An 18,271-nucleotide genomic window follows, 5' to 3' on the forward strand; every position below is an offset into this window, starting at 1 on the left:
ATATTTCATTTCTTCTTTATCTTCATTTTTCTTCCGTTGCGCCTTTTCGTTGTCTTTGTCCATTCCGTTTGTCTTTTCCATGTTGTCCGTCATAGTAAAAAAATGAATCCAAAAAACTCTCCCCCAAGCAGAAAAACTGCAAGGGGGAAGACTAACCAAACTTAAAACTATTCAACTGAAGAAAATAATAAATTATATTGCAAAAACCAATTAATTAACAAAAATAGCTCTCGAGCAAACACTCTCCAGCAAACACTCACTCACAGCTCAGACACTCGCACCTGTCGTCACTTCTCCAATCAGGAAATGCGTATTCAGGCTGGTATGGCCGTAAGCGAAGGTACATCTCTTGGTACACCATATAAAGTCAAAGTGAGTCTGATAAACAGACATTGCATTCTCACCAATTAGATAAGCAGCTTGAACTTTGGCTCACTCAAAAAGTGGAAGAAATTACATATACTGTAGCCATCACTTTTTAGCACAGATAGTTGGATGAAATACAAACAAACCTTGCTAACATTTCAAAGCGAGGGCACATATTTCAGCCTTGTGGGAAAAAACGGACAAATACAATGACTTCTGACAAATACATCATCAGCAACAGTTTCCCATGCAGCTATCCTACTAGCCACAATAAATACACAAAAGCTCTGGATGTTGAAAACCTATTGCATTGTTCTGTGCTAAGGAGGAACGCATGTATGGACAATTTCATATTGGAAGCGCATGGGGCGCGTATGACACATCATGACCGGGGGGGTTAGAGTGGCTTCTCAACTATCTCTTGATTGAAGTACCAGCGTGGCATAAATACAATGCTGCATTTCGCAACATAATGTTTAGACAAAATGCCAACAATGTTTTGCTACAAACAAATGTTTCCACCTTTCGATTGGTCCACAAAGTCTCCTTCACAACTGACTTCAAAGATCTCCATAAGCACAGTCAGTTGACTCAAGTCATCCTTAAGCCTGCCGCCAAGCAACGGTTTATCATTAACAAAGACTATCAGGGTAAAGCGCAAACGACCACTACCATAAATTTTGCAATTCGAGATTCCCACATTTGGAAAATTCGCAAAGGGGTCAGCACAGCCAGAGTGCAATGGCTGAGCCCCACACTGGGTGAACCACCTTCTTGATCACGGTATCTCTTCTGCTTAGTGGAGGGCAAGTCTCTCCAGTGCCAACATTTTCCGCTAACGGTAACCACTTTGTGTTCTGATAATATCATATCACATCGACCTGCGTTAAATGCCGTTTAGGAATGCACTTGCACACAGAGTAGTGAAAAAGTAGTTTATTTTGTTTACTAGATTATATCAGTGAACCACTAGATTCCCATCATGCAACACTGTCGAAAAAATCACCAATTACTTTTTAATATCTTAACCTATCTGATATCACAAATGTTTGCGATATGACGAAATACAATCACATTCAGACACACACACACACACACAGACAAATGCATGAAACCAATTGATTTATTATCGATAACATCTCAGATTCTCTTGTGCTTTTGATTTACTCCATAAAAGAAGGGTTGTAATTCCAACATGGAAAACACAGGGCCATCAGACACCAGTCCAGTTCCACTCCTCACCAGCATTATTTCCTTTGATCATTTGAACAGGGCGAGGGAGCACAGAGCACACACAAGCTGCATTCAGTAACAATATTCTTATTTGTCTTATAAATAAAAGGCAGTTGCTCCCTGACAACACAAGGAACTTTGATCGTATTAAAAGGGCAGGGGAGACTAGCCCATAGAAGCTGCATTTAGTCAATTCAGCATCAAATGCTTACTACAAGGCAGTGTTGCTGATGAAATAATGCCACACCCCCTAGTGGACAAAAGGCTTACAGCACCTGGTATTCCCAGGCGGTCTCCCATCCAAGTACTAACCAGGCCCGACCCTGCTTAGCTTCCGAGATCAGGCATATTCAGGCTGGTATGGCCGTAAGCGAAGGTACATCTCTTGGTACACCATATAAAGTCAAAGTGAGTCTGATAAACAGACATTGCATTCTCACCAATTAGATAAGCAGCTTGAACTTTGGCTCACTCAAAAAGTGGAAGAAATTACATATACTGTAGCCATCACTTTTTAGCACAGATAGTTGGATGAAATACAAACAAACCTTGCTAACATTTCAAAGCGAGGGCACATATTTCAGCCTTGTGGGAAAAAACGGACAAATACAATGACTTCTGACAAATACATCATCAGCAAAAGTTTCCCATGCAGCTATCCTACTAGCCACAATAAATACACAAAAGCTCTGGATGTTGAAAACCTATTGCATTGTTCTGTGCTAAGGAGGAACGCATGTATGGACAATTTCATATTGGAAGCGCATGGGGCGCGTATGACACATCATGACCGGTATCGGGCATATTTTTTTTTTTTTTTTTTTTTTTTTATTATAAAAAAGTTTCAATTACAATATTTTATCAAATGTACAATACACAAAAACCGAGACTAACATAGGCAGGTGAACAATTCACCCCCTATCAAATCAAAGAACTCAAATAAATAAAATACAACAAAAACTAATAAAAGCCTAACATAAATTCCAATCTCACAAAACAGGCATGTTGAAATCAACTCTCGAACAACTATGAAAACCAATAAATTAATAAACATACCAATACTTTCAAAAATTATAAGTGATTCTTCCACCATCCACGTTTGAAATCAACCCACTCCCCTCCACAAAAGCTTCATCAAAACATTCCTTTCCATAACAATAAAACATATCTATATGCTTCTTTAACAATACTACAAAAATATCCCACACCCTTACCTTCTTCCCCTCAAAAAAAGCATAATTCCTCCTACAAAAAATAGCATACCTCAAGAAACTCAAAACAACATTCAACAAACCCACATTAACACCCTCACATTTACCAGACACGCCAAATAACACCAATTCATCCCACACATATTTTTTCAAAATATCACCCCCCCAGTTTCTATGAATCATTCCCTTTACTTTACAAAATAAATCTTTTAACTCCTTACATTCCACAAACAAATGCATTAAATTTTCCGGTGACTCACCACATAAGTCACATTCTCTATTTATTTCCCTATTGATTTGATGTAAAACCACTTTTGTATATATACGATTATGCCTTATTTTAAAATCGTTACTTTCACATTCCATACTATTATATTTTACATTTAAAGTTTTCCATATCTTTTTTACGTCCAAAGTCGGAAAAATTCCTTTCCAAACTTTCTCCGCAGCTGGCCTTTTCACATTTTTCTCTACCATTATTTTATAGAATCTTTTCACTGGGATACTAGATAAATGAGCCTTCTCCTTACTGTTACCAATAAACAAATTTGGAAAGACAAATAAATCTTCCCTAACAACTTCACTATTTATTAAATCCACCCATTTACTTGGTATACTTTCTTTTATCTTCTCATACATATTTCTCACTGTTCCCCTACCCACCTCTACATCCCATTCATGGATGGTATCAAAAATAGCTTCCTCAGGAAAAAAACCTGGAATTACCTCATATGTGTAATCTTTTATTTGTCTAAGACCTGCACTCATGAATACTTCACTATATAACACCTTTTCTTTGTACTTAAGTTTCTCATTCAGAAAAACAGGATGATTCATAATTAGGTCAATATGCCCACACTCATAATACACATTAGGCAACAACTCTGCCCATGCATTTAACACTTCTTTATAAAAATCTGGTACCTTTTCACACATTTTCCTTTTAAGACCCATCAACAAACCATTATCTTCACATCCACCACTCTCATCTAAATAGACTTTGAAAAAATGTTTCCAGCCATAATCTAAGCTGTCATACAAATATTTCTTTACTATTTTTATCCTAATAGCTTTTCTTTTAACATCCAAATCTACAAGTTTTAAACCTCCATCATCATAGTCTGCTATCAATGTTTTCTGCGCAATTCTAACACCTTTACCATCCCATATAAAATTAGACACCACATTATTCAATTCATTTAGAACCCACTCTGGCATGTCTAGAACTCCCAAAACATACACAAGTTTAGATGATACCAAAGCATTTACTACAATTATTTTACCTTTTAACTTTAATTTTCTATTTTTCCAGAAATTCAAAGTTTGCTTGATTTTATTGAGGATCCCTGTCCAAGTTATATCCCTTGCCTCTTTCTCCTCTACACCAATATGTACTCCCAGCACCTTCATAAAATCCTTAGCTACCTTAAATGGAATCTCACACTTATTTGCATTGATATCCCCAAAGAACATAATTTCCGTCTTCTCTATATTAACTTCAGCCCCCGATGCCTTACAATAGATATCTATGATTTTCATAATGCTTTCAATGCTACCTACATCCTTCACAGTAAAAGTAGTGTCATCAGCGTACTGATGTATAACACTGACACCACCACCTGGGATTCCAACACCCCTCACCTCTTTGTCTCCAAGTATTAAAACAGCTAAAGGTTCCGTAGAAACACTGTACAACAGAGCTGACAAAGGACAACCCTGCCTTACTGACCTCTCTATAGGGAAAGTATCTGTTAACACTCCGTTACATTTAACACAACTTTTTGCTCCACTATACAACAAGTTAATCCAAGATACAAATTTTGGCCCAAAACCAAACCTCTCCAAAGTCTGTAGTAGAAAACTATGTTCCACTTTATCAAAAGCTTTCTTAAAATCTAAACTTAAAACTATACCACCTTCATTTTTCATTTGATTAACAACATCTCTAATTGTACAAATTACATCGGCAACATCTCTTCCGGGTATTCCGTAGGCTTGTGTTGATGTAATAATACTTCCAATCACCATTTTCATCCTATTAGCCAAAACTTTAGTCAGTATTTTATAATCTGAATTCAGAAGACTAATAGGCCTATAATTTTCTAACTTTAACCTACTGCCTCTATTTTTAAACAAGATGGTTAACATACCAATTGACATAGACTCAGGGATTTCCTTATTCTCTTCCATATACTGAAAAACCTTCAATAAAATGGGTGCCAAAATATCCACAAAAGCTTTATAGAATTCATTTGTTAAACCATCCAAACCTGGACTTTTATTTCCTTGAGTGTTCTCAATTGCTTTCTTGATTTCCACAATTGAAATATCTTCATCACACATCATTCTATCTGCCTGAGATACTTTGGCACTGATTTTCTCCAACACTTTTGCAACACACACTTTGTCCACATCATTCTTTTTATAAAGATTTCTGTAAAAGGATTCAACTGAATCTAAGATGTCAACAAAATCATTTACCTTTACACCTTTTTCATTTTCTAATTCTACAATATAACTCTTAAATTTCTTTCGTTTTTCAAGCCCCAGAAAAAAGGAAGTACATTTCTCTCCCTCCAAGGCGTACTGTGCCTTACTCCTAACAATAGCCCCTAAACATTTCTTTTTTTCATAAAACCCTAGCTCTGCATGGATTTTCAAATAGTTCACAACATCATAGTCTGGATCAGCATCAGCCTTTTCAAGTTCATGTAACATCCTATTTCTAAGCATTTTTTCTTTCTGCTTATCTAAACGGTTACGATTTTTAGAGTACCTAATACTCCTGTTTTTTACTTTAACTTTCACTTCCTCCCACCATAAACACACATTCTCTTTTAACAGTACATTAGACATTTCATCCTCGATACATTCAACAATTTCCTTTATATAACTTTCTTCCTTTAACAGACTGGCATTTAAACACCAGACACCTCCCCCCCTCATCTCCACAGCAAAACCTATCTGAAATGACATTACTGCATGATCACTGTATGCTGTAAAATTATATGTCATCTTCTGAACCTGCTGTACCACATCTACCTTTGCTAAACATAAATCAATTCTACTTTGTTTTAGTTCATTTAACACCACCTGCCTTCTCGAAAACTCTCTTCTATTTACATTTTCAGCCCTCCATATATCTACAAGATTTTCCTTATTCATTAATTCCCGTAAAGCATTTCTAGACGAATCATGTCTGAAACTATCACATCTCGAGACATCCATTCTAGTACACTTCACGTTAAAATCTCCTACTAGTATACAGTTCTCTGAACACAGTGTTCTTAGGTTATTAAACATATCTCTCCTTTCCGCTTCAATATTCGAAGCATAAACATTAATTAGACGAAAAATGACATTTTGCACTTCAAACTCAATAACAATAATTCTTCCCTGATTATCTGCATATACCTGCTTGACATTTTTAACCACATCATTTTTTACCAAAATAGCCACTCCACATGTTTTATCACTTCCGTGACTACAAAAAATGAGCTCAGACCATTTGCTCTTAATTTCCAGCATTTTGGCGTCCGTCCAATTAGTCTCTTGAAAACACCACATGTCCGTTTCAACAGACACCAAAACCTGCTCCAATTTGTTCATATTTCTTAAACTGTTGCCATTTAGTGATGCAACTCTAATCATTGTTAATATATGCAGAAATATAGCCAAAAACAAACATGTCATTTCAAAATAGACTTTTTCTTTTTTCCAGATCCCGTCACCTCCTTAGCTTTCACTAATGCTCTCTTATTTCTAGCAAACCGCTGAAAATCCTCAATATCTATTTCTTCGTCTGACTCCTGACTTGTACTTGTAAGGGGAGCAACATCCAAGCCTTTTGTAAAACATTCTTTAACAGTGCCATCAACTCCAGTGGACCCAGCCCTCTCCTTGGTTTCATTTTCACACAGGTTTAAAGCTGGTTCAGGCACCTGAGAAGCACCCTGCACCATCTCTACCTGTGTATCCAATTCACCAATCATGTGCTGCTGCTCCACCTTGTCAGCAGCAGAGACCAAGACTGCGTCTCGAGTACTGCCAGAAGGCATTACATACTCTCCAAGCATATCTATAGCTGTCTCTGGAATCACCTGCGACACACTTTCCATATCACTCTCTTCCTCCCCCTCCATAGTCTCACTCCTCTCAACCTCTTCTTCAGTAATGAGGTCCAGTGTTTGCAGAAATAAGACATCCTTTTCCTTCTTACATTTACATCTGTCCTTAGGTCTGTCACACCTTCTACACATATCACCGATGTTCGAACATTCTCTGGCATAATGTCCTTGTTCACCACATTTATGACATACAAATTCTGGACATTCTTTGAGTATGTGTCCCGGTTGAATACATAGTCTACATACCTTCACTTGGTTATCGTGGATCACTCGGAAATATTCAAATCCTTCTACAGTGTTGAATTTGGTTGAGTAAGGTAATGATTGCACACTGTCCGTAAACTTCACCTTACAAAATCTCGTCCCGTCCACAATGTCCGTTCCTGGCCACATCCTCCTCTTGATTGGTGTTGTTGCGTTCACATTCCATCCTTGTAATTTGTCATGTATTTCCTCATCCGTAATATATGCCGGCATGTTCAAAAAGGACACCACAAGTTCATCATTTCCCAGTTCTTTCGCCATTATTTGGCAGCTCTTTATTTTTAGCCCGTCTAGTAGTCTTTCTTTTCCTTTCGCGTGTGACATGGTTATTTCGTACTTATTTCTGTCCTTCATTCTACATCCCAATATCATTCCACATACTTCTTTTATTCCTCTCAGCAATTCCATCGTTGTTATTTTTTCTTCTCCAATAACTTCCACGTTCACCGTCAATTCTTTCTCATATTTTCTTCTCCTCAACTCTTCATTCGACGCTCTTTTTTCTCCGTTGTCCATTCTCATTGTTGTTGTTATTCTTGATGTCGAAGCCATTGTATCCGTCCAATTATTTTACTTAGAATCCCCCAAACAGCTCACGCCGTTGGGGGATAAAAACGCAAATATTTACAAAGAAAATAAGCTACACTCCCCACACAAACTTCCAAACTTAAAGTATATAAACCAGCAAAACCAAAAACGATTTTCTCTCTACAAACAATTCACAAACAATCCAACACCTGCTGCTCACTCACTTCCTGAAACTTCCAAAAAGGGGCGTATTCAGGCTGGTATGGCCGTAAGCGAAGGTACATCTCTTGGTACACCATATAAAGTCAAAGTGAGTCTGATAAACAGACATTGCATTCTCACCAATTAGATAAGCAGCTTGAACTTTGGCTCACTCAAAAAGTGGAAGAAATTACATATACTGTAGCCATCACTTTTTAGCACAGATAGTTGGATGAAATACAAACAAACCTTGCAAACATTTCTAAGCGAGGGCACATATTTCAGCCTTGTGGGAAAAAACGGACAAATACAATGACTTCTGACAAATACATCATCAGCAACAGTTTCCCATGCAGCTATCCTACTAGCCACAATAAATACACAAAAGCTCTGGATGTTGAAAACCTATTGCATTGTTCTGTGCTAAGGAGGAACGCATGTATGGACAATTTCATATTGGAAGCGCATGGGGCGCGTATGACACATCATGACCGGGGGGGGGGTTAGAGTGGCTTCTCAACTATCTCCTGATTGAAGTACCAGCGTGGCATAAATACAATGCTGCATTTCGCAACATAATGTTTCGACAAAATGCCAACAATATTTTGCTACAAACAAATGTTTCCACCTTTCGATTGGTCCACAAAGTCTCCTTCACAACTGACTTCAAAGATCTCCATAAGCACAGTCAGTTGACTCAAGTCATCCTTAAGCCTGCCGCCAAGCAACAGTTTATCATTAACAAAGACATCAGGGTAAAGCTCAAACGAGCACTACCATAAATTTTGCAATCGGATTCCCACATTTGGAAAATTCGCAAGGGGTCAGCACAGCCAGAGTGCAATGGCTGAGCCCCACACCGGGTGAACCACCTTCTTGATCACGGTATCTCTTCTGCTTAGTGGAGGAAAAGTGTCTCCAGTGCCAACATTTTCCGCTAACGGTAACCACTTTGTGTTCTGATAATATCATATCACATCGACCTGCGTTAAATGCCGTTTAGGAATGCACTTGCACACAGAGTAGTGAAAAAGTAGTTTATTTTGTTTACTAGATTATATCAGTGAACCACTAGATTCCCATCATGCAACACTGTCGAAAAAATCACCAATTACTTTTTAATATCTTAACCCATCTGATATCACAAATGTTTGCGATATGACGAAATACAATCACATTCAGACACACACACACACACAGACAAATGCATGAAACCAATTGATTTATTATCGATAACATCTCAGATTCTCTTGTGCTTTTGATTTACTCCATAAAAGAAGGGTTGTAATTCCAACATGGAAAACACAGGGCCATCAGACACCAGTCCAGTTCCACTCCTCACCAGCATTATTTCCTTTGATCATTTGAACAGGGCGAGGGAGCACAGAGCACACACAAGCTGCATTCAGTAACAATATTCTTATTTGTCTTATGCATAAAAGGCAGTTGCTCCCTGACAACACAAGGAACTTTGATCGTATTAAAAGGGCAGGGGAGACTAGCCCATAGAAGCTGCATTTAGTCAATTCAGCATCAAATGCTTACTACAAGGCAGTGTTGCTGATGAAATAATGCCACACCCCCTAGTGGACAAAAGGCTTACAGCACCTGGTATTCCCAGGCGGTCTCCCATCCAAGTACTAACCAGGCCCGACCCTGCTTAGCTTCCGAGATCAGACGAGATCGGGCATATTCAGGCTGGTATGGCCGTAAGCGAAGGTACATCTCTTGGCACACCATATAAAGTCAAAGTGAGTCTGATAAACAGACATTGCATTCTCACCAATTAGATAAGCAGCTTGAACTTTGGCTCACTCAAAAAGTGGAAGAAATTACATATACTGTAGCCATCACTTTTTAGCACAGATAGTTGGATGAAATACAAACAAACCTTGCAAACATTTCTAAGCGAGGGCACATATTTCAGCCTTGTGGGAAAAAACGGACAAATACAATGACTTCTGACAAATACATCATCAGCAACAGTTTCCCATGCAGCTATCCTACTAGCCACAATAAATACACAAAAGCTCTGGATGTTGAAAACCTATTGCATTGTTCTGTGCTAAGGAGGAACGCATGTATGGACAATTTCATATTGGAAGCGCATGGGGCGCGTATGACACATCATGACCGGGGGGGGGGTTAGAGTGGCTTCTCAACTATCTCCTGATTGAAGTACCAGCGTGGCATAAATACAATGCTGCATTTCGCAACATAATGTTTCGACAAAATGCCAACAATATTTTGCTACAAACAAATGTTTCCACCTTTCGATTGGTCCACAAAGTCTCCTTCACAACTGACTTCAAAGATCTCCATAAGCACAGTCAGTTGACTCAAGTCATCCTTAAGCCTGCCGCCAAGCAACAGTTTATCATTAACAAAGACATCAGGGTAAAGCTCAAACGAGCACTACCATAAATTTTGCAATCGGATTCCCACATTTGGAAAATTCGCAAGGGGTCAGCACAGCCAGAGTGCAATGGCTGAGCCCCACACCGGGTGAACCACCTTCTTGATCACGGTATCTCTTCTGCTTAGTGGAGGAAAAGTGTCTCCAGTGCCAACATTTTCCGCTAACGGTAACCACTTTGTGTTCTGATAATATCATATCACATCGACCTGCGTTAAATGCCGTTTAGGAATGCACTTGCACACAGAGTAGTGAAAAAGTAGTTTATTTTGTTTACTAGATTATATCAGTGAACCACTAGATTCCCATCATGCAACACTGTCGAAAAAATCACCAATTACTTTTTAATATCTTAACCCATCTGATATCACAAATGTTTGCGATATGACGAAATACAATCACATTCAGACACACACACACACACAGACAAATGCATGAAACCAATTGATTTATTATCGATAACATCTCAGATTCTCTTGTGCTTTTGATTTACTCCATAAAAGAAGGGTTGTAATTCCAACATGGAAAACACAGGGCCATCAGACACCAGTCCAGTTCCACTCCTCACCAGCATTATTTCCTTTGATCATTTGAACAGGGCGAGGGAGCACAGAGCACACACAAGCTGCATTCAGTAACAATATTCTTATTTGTCTTATGCATAAAAGGCAGTTGCTCCCTGACAACACAAGGAACTTTGATCGTATTAAAAGGGCAGGGGAGACTAGCCCATAGAAGCTGCATTTAGTCAATTCAGCATCAAATGCTTACTACAAGGCAGTGTTGCTGATGAAATAATGCCACACCCCCTAGTGGACAAAAGGCTTACAGCACCTGGTATTCCCAGGCGGTCTCCCATCCAAGTACTAACCAGGCCCGACCCTGCTTAGCTTCCGAGATCAGACGAGATCGGGCATATTCAGGCTGGTATGGCCGTAAGCGAAGGTACATCTCTTGGCACACCATATAAAGTCAAAGTGAGTCTGATAAACAGACATTGCATTCTCACCAATTAGATAAGCAGCTTGAACTTTGGCTCACTCAAAAAGTGGAAGAAATTACATATACTGTAGCCATCACTTTTTAGCACAGATAGTTGGATGAAATACAAACAAACCTTGCAAACATTTCTAAGCGAGGGCACATATTTCAGCCTTGTGGGAAAAAACGGACAAATACAATGACTTCTGACAAATACATCATCAGCAACAGTTTCCCATGCAGCTATCCTACTAGCCACAATAAATACACAAAAGCTCTGGATGTTGAAAACCTATTGCATTGTTCTGTGCTAAGGAGGAACGCATGTATGGACAATTTCATATTGGAAGCGCATGGGGCGCGTATGACACATCATGACCGGGGGGGGGGTTAGAGTGGCTTCTCAACTATCTCCTGATTGAAGTACCAGCGTGGCATAAATACAATGCTGCATTTCGCAACATAATGTTTCGACAAAATGCCAACAATATTTTGCTACAAACAAATGTTTCCACCTTTCGATTGGTCCACAAAGTCTCCTTCACAACTGACTTCAAAGATCTCCATAAGCACAGTCAGTTGACTCAAGTCATCCTTAAGCCTGCCGCCAAGCAACAGTTTATCATTAACAAAGACATCAGGGTAAAGCTCAAACGAGCACTACCATAAATTTTGCAATCGGATTCCCACATTTGGAAAATTCGCAAGGGGTCAGCACAGCCAGAGTGCAATGGCTGAGCCCCACACCGGGTGAACCACCTTCTTGATCACGGTATCTCTTCTGCTTAGTGGAGGAAAAGTGTCTCCAGTGCCAACATTTTCCGCTAACGGTAACCACTTTGTGTTCTGATAATATCATATCACATCGACCTGCGTTAAATGCCGTTTAGGAATGCACTTGCACACAGAGTAGTGAAAAAGTAGTTTATTTTGTTTACTAGATTATATCAGTGAACCACTAGATTCCCATCATGCAACACTGTCGAAAAAATCACCAATTACTTTTTAATATCTTAACCCATCTGATATCACAAATGTTTGCGATATGACGAAATACAATCACATTCAGACACACACACACACACAGACAAATGCATGAAACCAATTGATTTATTATCGATAACATCTCAGATTCTCTTGTGCTTTTGATTTACTCCATAAAAGAAGGGTTGTAATTCCAACATGGAAAACACAGGGCCATCAGACACCAGTCCAGTTCCACTCCTCACCAGCATTATTTCCTTTGATCATTTGAACAGGGCGAGGGAGCACAGAGCACACACAAGCTGCATTCAGTAACAATATTCTTATTTGTCTTATGCATAAAAGGCAGTTGCTCCCTGACAACACAAGGAACTTTGATCGTATTAAAAGGGCAGGGGAGACTAGCCCATAGAAGCTGCATTTAGTCAATTCAGCATCAAATGCTTACTACAAGGCAGTGTTGCTGATGAAATAATGCCACACCCCCTAGTGGACAAAAGGCTTACAGCACCTGGTATTCCCAGGCGGTCTCCCATCCAAGTACTAACCAGGCCCGACCCTGCTTAGCTTCCGAGATCAGACGAGATCGGGCATATTCAGGCTGGTATGGCCGTAAGCGAAGGTACATCTCTTGGCACACCATATAAAGTCAAAGTGAGTCTGATAAACAGACATTGCATTCTCACCAATTAGATAAGCAGCTTGAACTTTGGCTCACTCAAAAAGTGGAAGAAATTACATATACTGTAGCCATCACTTTTTAGCACAGATAGTTGGATGAAATACAAACAAACCTTGCAAACATTTCTAAGCGAGGGCACATATTTCAGCCTTGTGGGAAAAAACGGACAAATACAATGACTTCTGACAAATACATCATCAGCAACAGTTTCCCATGCAGCTATCCTACTAGCCACAATAAATACACAAAAGCTCTGGATGTTGAAAACCTATTGCATTGTTCTGTGCTAAGGAGGAACGCATGTATGGACAATTTCATATTGGAAGCGCATGGGGCGCGTATGACACATCATGACCGGGGGGGGGGTTAGAGTGGCTTCTCAACTATCTCCTGATTGAAGTACCAGCGTGGCATAAATACAATGCTGCATTTCGCAACATAATGTTTCGACAAAATGCCAACAATATTTTGCTACAAACAAATGTTTCCACCTTTCGATTGGTCCACAAAGTCTCCTTCACAACTGACTTCAAAGATCTCCATAAGCACAGTCAGTTGACTCAAGTCATCCTTAAGCCTGCCGCCAAGCAACAGTTTATCATTAACAAAGACATCAGGGTAAAGCTCAAACGAGCACTACCATAAATTTTGCAATCGGATTCCCACATTTGGAAAATTCGCAAGGGGTCAGCACAGCCAGAGTGCAATGGCTGAGCCCCACACCGGGTGAACCACCTTCTTGATCACGGTATCTCTTCTGCTTAGTGGAGGAAAAGTGTCTCCAGTGCCAACATTTTCCGCTAACGGTAACCACTTTGTGTTCTGATAATATCATATCACATCGACCTGCGTTAAATGCCGTTTAGGAATGCACTTGCACACAGAGTAGTGAAAAAGTAGTTTATTTTGTTTACTAGATTATATCAGTGAACCACTAGATTCCCATCATGCAACACTGTCGAAAAAATCACCAATTACTTTTTAATATCTTAACCCATCTGATATCACAAATGTTTGCGATATGACGAAATACAATCACATTCAGACACACACACACACACAGACAAATGCATGAAACCAATTGATTTATTATCGATAACATCTCAGATTCTCTTGTGCTTTTGATTTACTCCATAAAAGAAGGGTTGTAATTCCAACATGGAAAACACAGGGCCATCAGACACCAGTCCAGTTCCACTCCTCACCAGCATTATTTCCTTTGATCATTTGAACAGGGCGAGGGAGCACAGAGCACACACAAGCTGCATTCAGTAACAATATTCTTATTTGTCTTATGCATAAAAGGCAGTTGCTCCCTGACAACACAAGGAACTTTGATCGTATTAAAAGGGCAGGGGAGACTAGCCCATAGAAGCTGCATTTAGTCAATTCAGCATCAAATGCTTACTACAAGGCAGTGTTGCTGATGAAATAATGCCACACCCCCTAGTGGACAAAAGGCTTACAGCACCTGGTATTCCCAGGCGGTCTCCCATCCAAGTACTAACCAGGCCCGACCCTGCTTAGCTTCCGAGATCAGACGAGATCGGGCATATTCAGGCTGGTATGGCCGTAAGCGAAGGTACATCTCTTGGCACACCATATAAAGTCAAAGTGAGTCTGATAAACAGACATTGCATTCTCACCAATTAGATAAGCAGCTTGAACTTTGGCTCACTCAAAAAGTGGAAGAAATTACATATACTGTAGCCATCACTTTTTAGCACAGATAGTTGGATGAAATACAAACAAACCTTGCAAACATTTCTAAGCGAGGGCACATATTTCAGCCTTGTGGGAAAAAACGGACAAATACAATGACTTCTGACAAATACATCATCAGCAACAGTTTCCCATGCAGCTATCCTACTAGCCACAATAAATACACAAAAGCTCTGGATGTTGAAAACCTATTGCATTGTTCTGTGCTAAGGAGGAACGCATGTATGGACAATTTCATATTGGAAGCGCATGGGGCGCGTATGACACATCATGACCGGGGGGGGGGTTAGAGTGGCTTCTCAACTATCTCCTGATTGAAGTACCAGCGTGGCATAAATACAATGCTGCATTTCGCAACATAATGTTTCGACAAAATGCCAACAATATTTTGCTACAAACAAATGTTTCCACCTTTCGATTGGTCCACAAAGTCTCCTTCACAACTGACTTCAAAGATCTCCATAAGCACAGTCAGTTGACTCAAGTCATCCTTAAGCCTGCCGCCAAGCAACAGTTTATCATTAACAAAGACATCAGGGTAAAGCTCAAACGAGCACTACCATAAATTTTGCAATCGGATTCCCACATTTGGAAAATTCGCAAGGGGTCAGCACAGCCAGAGTGCAATGGCTGAGCCCCACACCGGGTGAACCACCTTCTTGATCACGGTATCTCTTCTGCTTAGTGGAGGAAAAGTGTCTCCAGTGCCAACATTTTCCGCTAACGGTAACCACTTTGTGTTCTGATAATATCATATCACATCGACCTGCGTTAAATGCCGTTTAGGAATGCACTTGCACACAGAGTAGTGAAAAAGTAGTTTATTTTGTTTACTAGATTATATCAGTGAACCACTAGATTCCCATCATGCAACACTGTCGAAAAAATCACCAATTACTTTTTAATATCTTAACCCATCTGATATCACAAATGTTTGCGATATGACGAAATACAATCACATTCAGACACACACACACACACAGACAAATGCATGAAACCAATTGATTTATTATCGATAACATCTCAGATTCTCTTGTGCTTTTGATTTACTCCATAAAAGAAGGGTTGTAATTCCAACATGGAAAACACAGGGCCATCAGACACCAGTCCAGTTCCACTCCTCACCAGCATTATTTCCTTTGATCATTTGAACAGGGCGAGGGAGCACAGAGCACACACAAGCTGCATTCAGTAACAATATTCTTATTTGTCTTATGCATAAAAGGCAGTTGCTCCCTGACAACACAAGGAACTTTGATCGTATTAAAAGGGCAGGGGAGACTAGCCCATAGAAGCTGCATTTAGTCAATTCAGCATCAAATGCTTACTACAAGGCAGTGTTGCTGATGAAATAATGCCACACCCCCTAGTGGACAAAAGGCTTACAGCACCTGGTATTCCCAGGCGGTCTCCCATCCAAGTACTAACCAGGCCCGACCCTGCTTAGCTTCCGAGATCAGACGAGATCGGGCATATTCAGGCTGGTATGGCCGTAAGCGAAGGTACATCTCTTGGCACACCATATAAAGTCAAAGTGAGTCTGATAAACAGACATTGCATTCTCACCAATTAGATAAGCAGCTTGAACTTTGGCTCACTCAAAAAGTGGAAGAAATTACATATACTGTAGCCATCACTTTTTAGCACAGATAGTTGGATGAAATACAAACAAACCTTGCAAACATTTCTAAGCGAGGGCACATATTTCAGCCTTGTGGGAAAAAACGGACAAATACAATGACTTCTGACAAATACATCATCAGCAACAGTTTCCCATGCAGCTATCCTACTAGCCACAATAAATACACAAAAGCTCTGGATGTTGAAAACCTATTGCATTGTTCTGTGCTAAGGAGGAACGCATGTATGGACAATTTCATATTGGAAGCGCATGGGGCGCGTATGACACATCATGACCGGGGGGGGGGTTAGAGTGGCTTCTCAACTATCTCCTGATTGAAGTACCAGCGTGGCATAAATACAATGCTGCATTTCGCAACATAATGTTTCGACAAAATGCCAACAATATTTTGCTACAAACAAATGTTTCCACCTTTCGATTGGTCCACAAAGTCTCCTTCACAACTGACTTCAAAGATCTCCATAAGCACAGTCAGTTGACTCAAGTCATCCTTAAGCCTGCCGCCAAGCAACAGTTTATCATTAACAAAGACATCAGGGTAAAGCTCAAACGAGCACTACCATAAATTTTGCAATCGGATTCCCACATTTGGAAAATTCGCAAGGGGTCAGCACAGCCAGAGTGCAATGGCTGAGCCCCACACCGGGTGAACCACCTTCTTGATCACGGTATCTCTTCTGCTTAGTGGAGGAAAAGTGTCTCCAGTGCCAACATTTTCCGCTAACGGTAACCACTTTGTGTTCTGATAATATCATATCACATCGACCTGCGTTAAATGCCGTTTAGGAATGCACTTGCACACAGAGTAGTGAAAAAGTAGTTTATTTTGTTTACTAGATTATATCAGTGAACCACTAGATTCCCATCATGCAACACTGTCGAAAAAATCACCAATTACTTTTTAATATCTTAACCCATCTGATATCACAAATGTTTGCGATATGACGAAATACAATCACATTCAGACACACACACACACACAGACAAATGCATGAAACCAATTGATTTATTATCGATAACATCTCAGATTCTCTTGTGCTTTTGATTTACTCCATAAAAGAAGGGTTGTAATTCCAACATGGAAAACACAGGGCCATCAGACACCAGTCCAGTTCCACTCCTCACCAGCATTATTTCCTTTGATCATTTGAACAGGGCGAGGGAGCACAGAGCACACACAAGCTGCATTCAGTAACAATATTCTTATTTGTCTTATGCATAAAAGGCAGTTGCTCCCTGACAACACAAGGAACTTTGATCGTATTAAAAGGGCAGGGGAGACTAGCCCATAGAAGCTGCATTTAGTCAATTCAGCATCAAATGCTTACTACAAGGCAGTGTTGCTGATGAAATAATGCCACACCCCCTAGTGGACAAAAGGCTTACAGCACCTGGTATTCCCAGGCGGTCTCCCATCCAAGTACTAACCAGGCCCGACCCTGCTTAGCTTCCGAGATCAGACGAGATCGGGCATATTCAGGCTGGTATGGCCGTAAGCGAAGGTACATCTCTTGGCACACCATATAAAGTCAAAGTGAGTCTGATAAACAGACATTGCATTCTCACCAATTAGATAAGCAGCTTGAACTTTGGCTCACTCAAAAAGTGGAAGAAATTACATATACTGTAGCCATCACTTTTTAGCACAGATAGTTGGATGAAATACAAACAAACCTTGCAAACATTTCTAAGCGAGGGCACATATTTCAGCCTTGTGGGAAAAAACGGACAAATACAATGACTTCTGACAAATACATCATCAGCAACAGTTTCCCATGCAGCTATCCTACTAGCCACAATAAATACACAAAAGCTCTGGATGTTGAAAACCTATTGCATTGTTCTGTGCTAAGGAGGAACGCATGTATGGACAATTTCATATTGGAAGCGCATGGGCGCGTCATGACACATCAT

The 18,271-nt window shown here is 40.0% G+C and overlaps 6 non-coding genes and 8 pseudogenes across 6 annotated transcripts; all 14 read right to left on the bottom strand.

The window, feature by feature from the left end:
• Nucleotides 1–1,017: 1,017 nt before the first annotated feature.
• On the bottom strand, nt 1,018–1,169 carry LOC120039252 (annotated as a pseudogene).
• Nucleotides 1,170–1,862: 693 nt separating this feature from the next.
• LOC120039246 lies at nt 1,863–1,971 on the bottom strand (annotated as a pseudogene).
• Nucleotides 1,972–8,688: 6,717 nt separating this feature from the next.
• Nucleotides 8,689–8,835, bottom strand: LOC120039253 (annotated as a pseudogene).
• A 691-nt stretch (nt 8,836–9,526) lies between these two features.
• LOC120039239 lies at nt 9,527–9,645 on the bottom strand. Its single transcript, XR_005475347.1, has one exon. It is a non-coding gene; the product is annotated as a 5S ribosomal RNA (ribosomal RNA).
• A 685-nt stretch (nt 9,646–10,330) lies between these two features.
• Nucleotides 10,331–10,477, bottom strand: LOC120039254 (annotated as a pseudogene).
• Nucleotides 10,478–11,168: 691 nt separating this feature from the next.
• Nucleotides 11,169–11,287, bottom strand: LOC120039240. Its single transcript, XR_005475348.1, has one exon. It is a non-coding gene; the product is annotated as a 5S ribosomal RNA (ribosomal RNA).
• A 685-nt stretch (nt 11,288–11,972) lies between these two features.
• On the bottom strand, nt 11,973–12,119 carry LOC120039255 (annotated as a pseudogene).
• Nucleotides 12,120–12,810: 691 nt separating this feature from the next.
• LOC120039241 lies at nt 12,811–12,929 on the bottom strand. The gene has a single exon (XR_005475349.1). It is a non-coding gene; the product is annotated as a 5S ribosomal RNA (ribosomal RNA).
• Nucleotides 12,930–13,614: 685 nt separating this feature from the next.
• On the bottom strand, nt 13,615–13,761 carry LOC120039256 (annotated as a pseudogene).
• Nucleotides 13,762–14,452: 691 nt separating this feature from the next.
• On the bottom strand, nt 14,453–14,571 carry LOC120039242. The gene has a single exon (XR_005475350.1). It is a non-coding gene; the product is annotated as a 5S ribosomal RNA (ribosomal RNA).
• A 685-nt stretch (nt 14,572–15,256) lies between these two features.
• LOC120039257 lies at nt 15,257–15,403 on the bottom strand (annotated as a pseudogene).
• Nucleotides 15,404–16,094: 691 nt separating this feature from the next.
• LOC120039243 lies at nt 16,095–16,213 on the bottom strand. Its single transcript, XR_005475351.1, has one exon. It is a non-coding gene; the product is annotated as a 5S ribosomal RNA (ribosomal RNA).
• Nucleotides 16,214–16,898: 685 nt separating this feature from the next.
• On the bottom strand, nt 16,899–17,045 carry LOC120039258 (annotated as a pseudogene).
• A 691-nt stretch (nt 17,046–17,736) lies between these two features.
• Nucleotides 17,737–17,855, bottom strand: LOC120039244. The gene has a single exon (XR_005475352.1). It is a non-coding gene; the product is annotated as a 5S ribosomal RNA (ribosomal RNA).
• Nucleotides 17,856–18,271: the final 416 nt, after the last annotated feature.

The sequence above is a fragment of the Salvelinus namaycush genome, unplaced genomic scaffold (assembly GCF_016432855.1).
Source record: "Salvelinus namaycush isolate Seneca unplaced genomic scaffold, SaNama_1.0 Scaffold2602, whole genome shotgun sequence".
Taxonomy (NCBI): domain Eukaryota; kingdom Metazoa; phylum Chordata; class Actinopteri; order Salmoniformes; family Salmonidae; genus Salvelinus; species Salvelinus namaycush.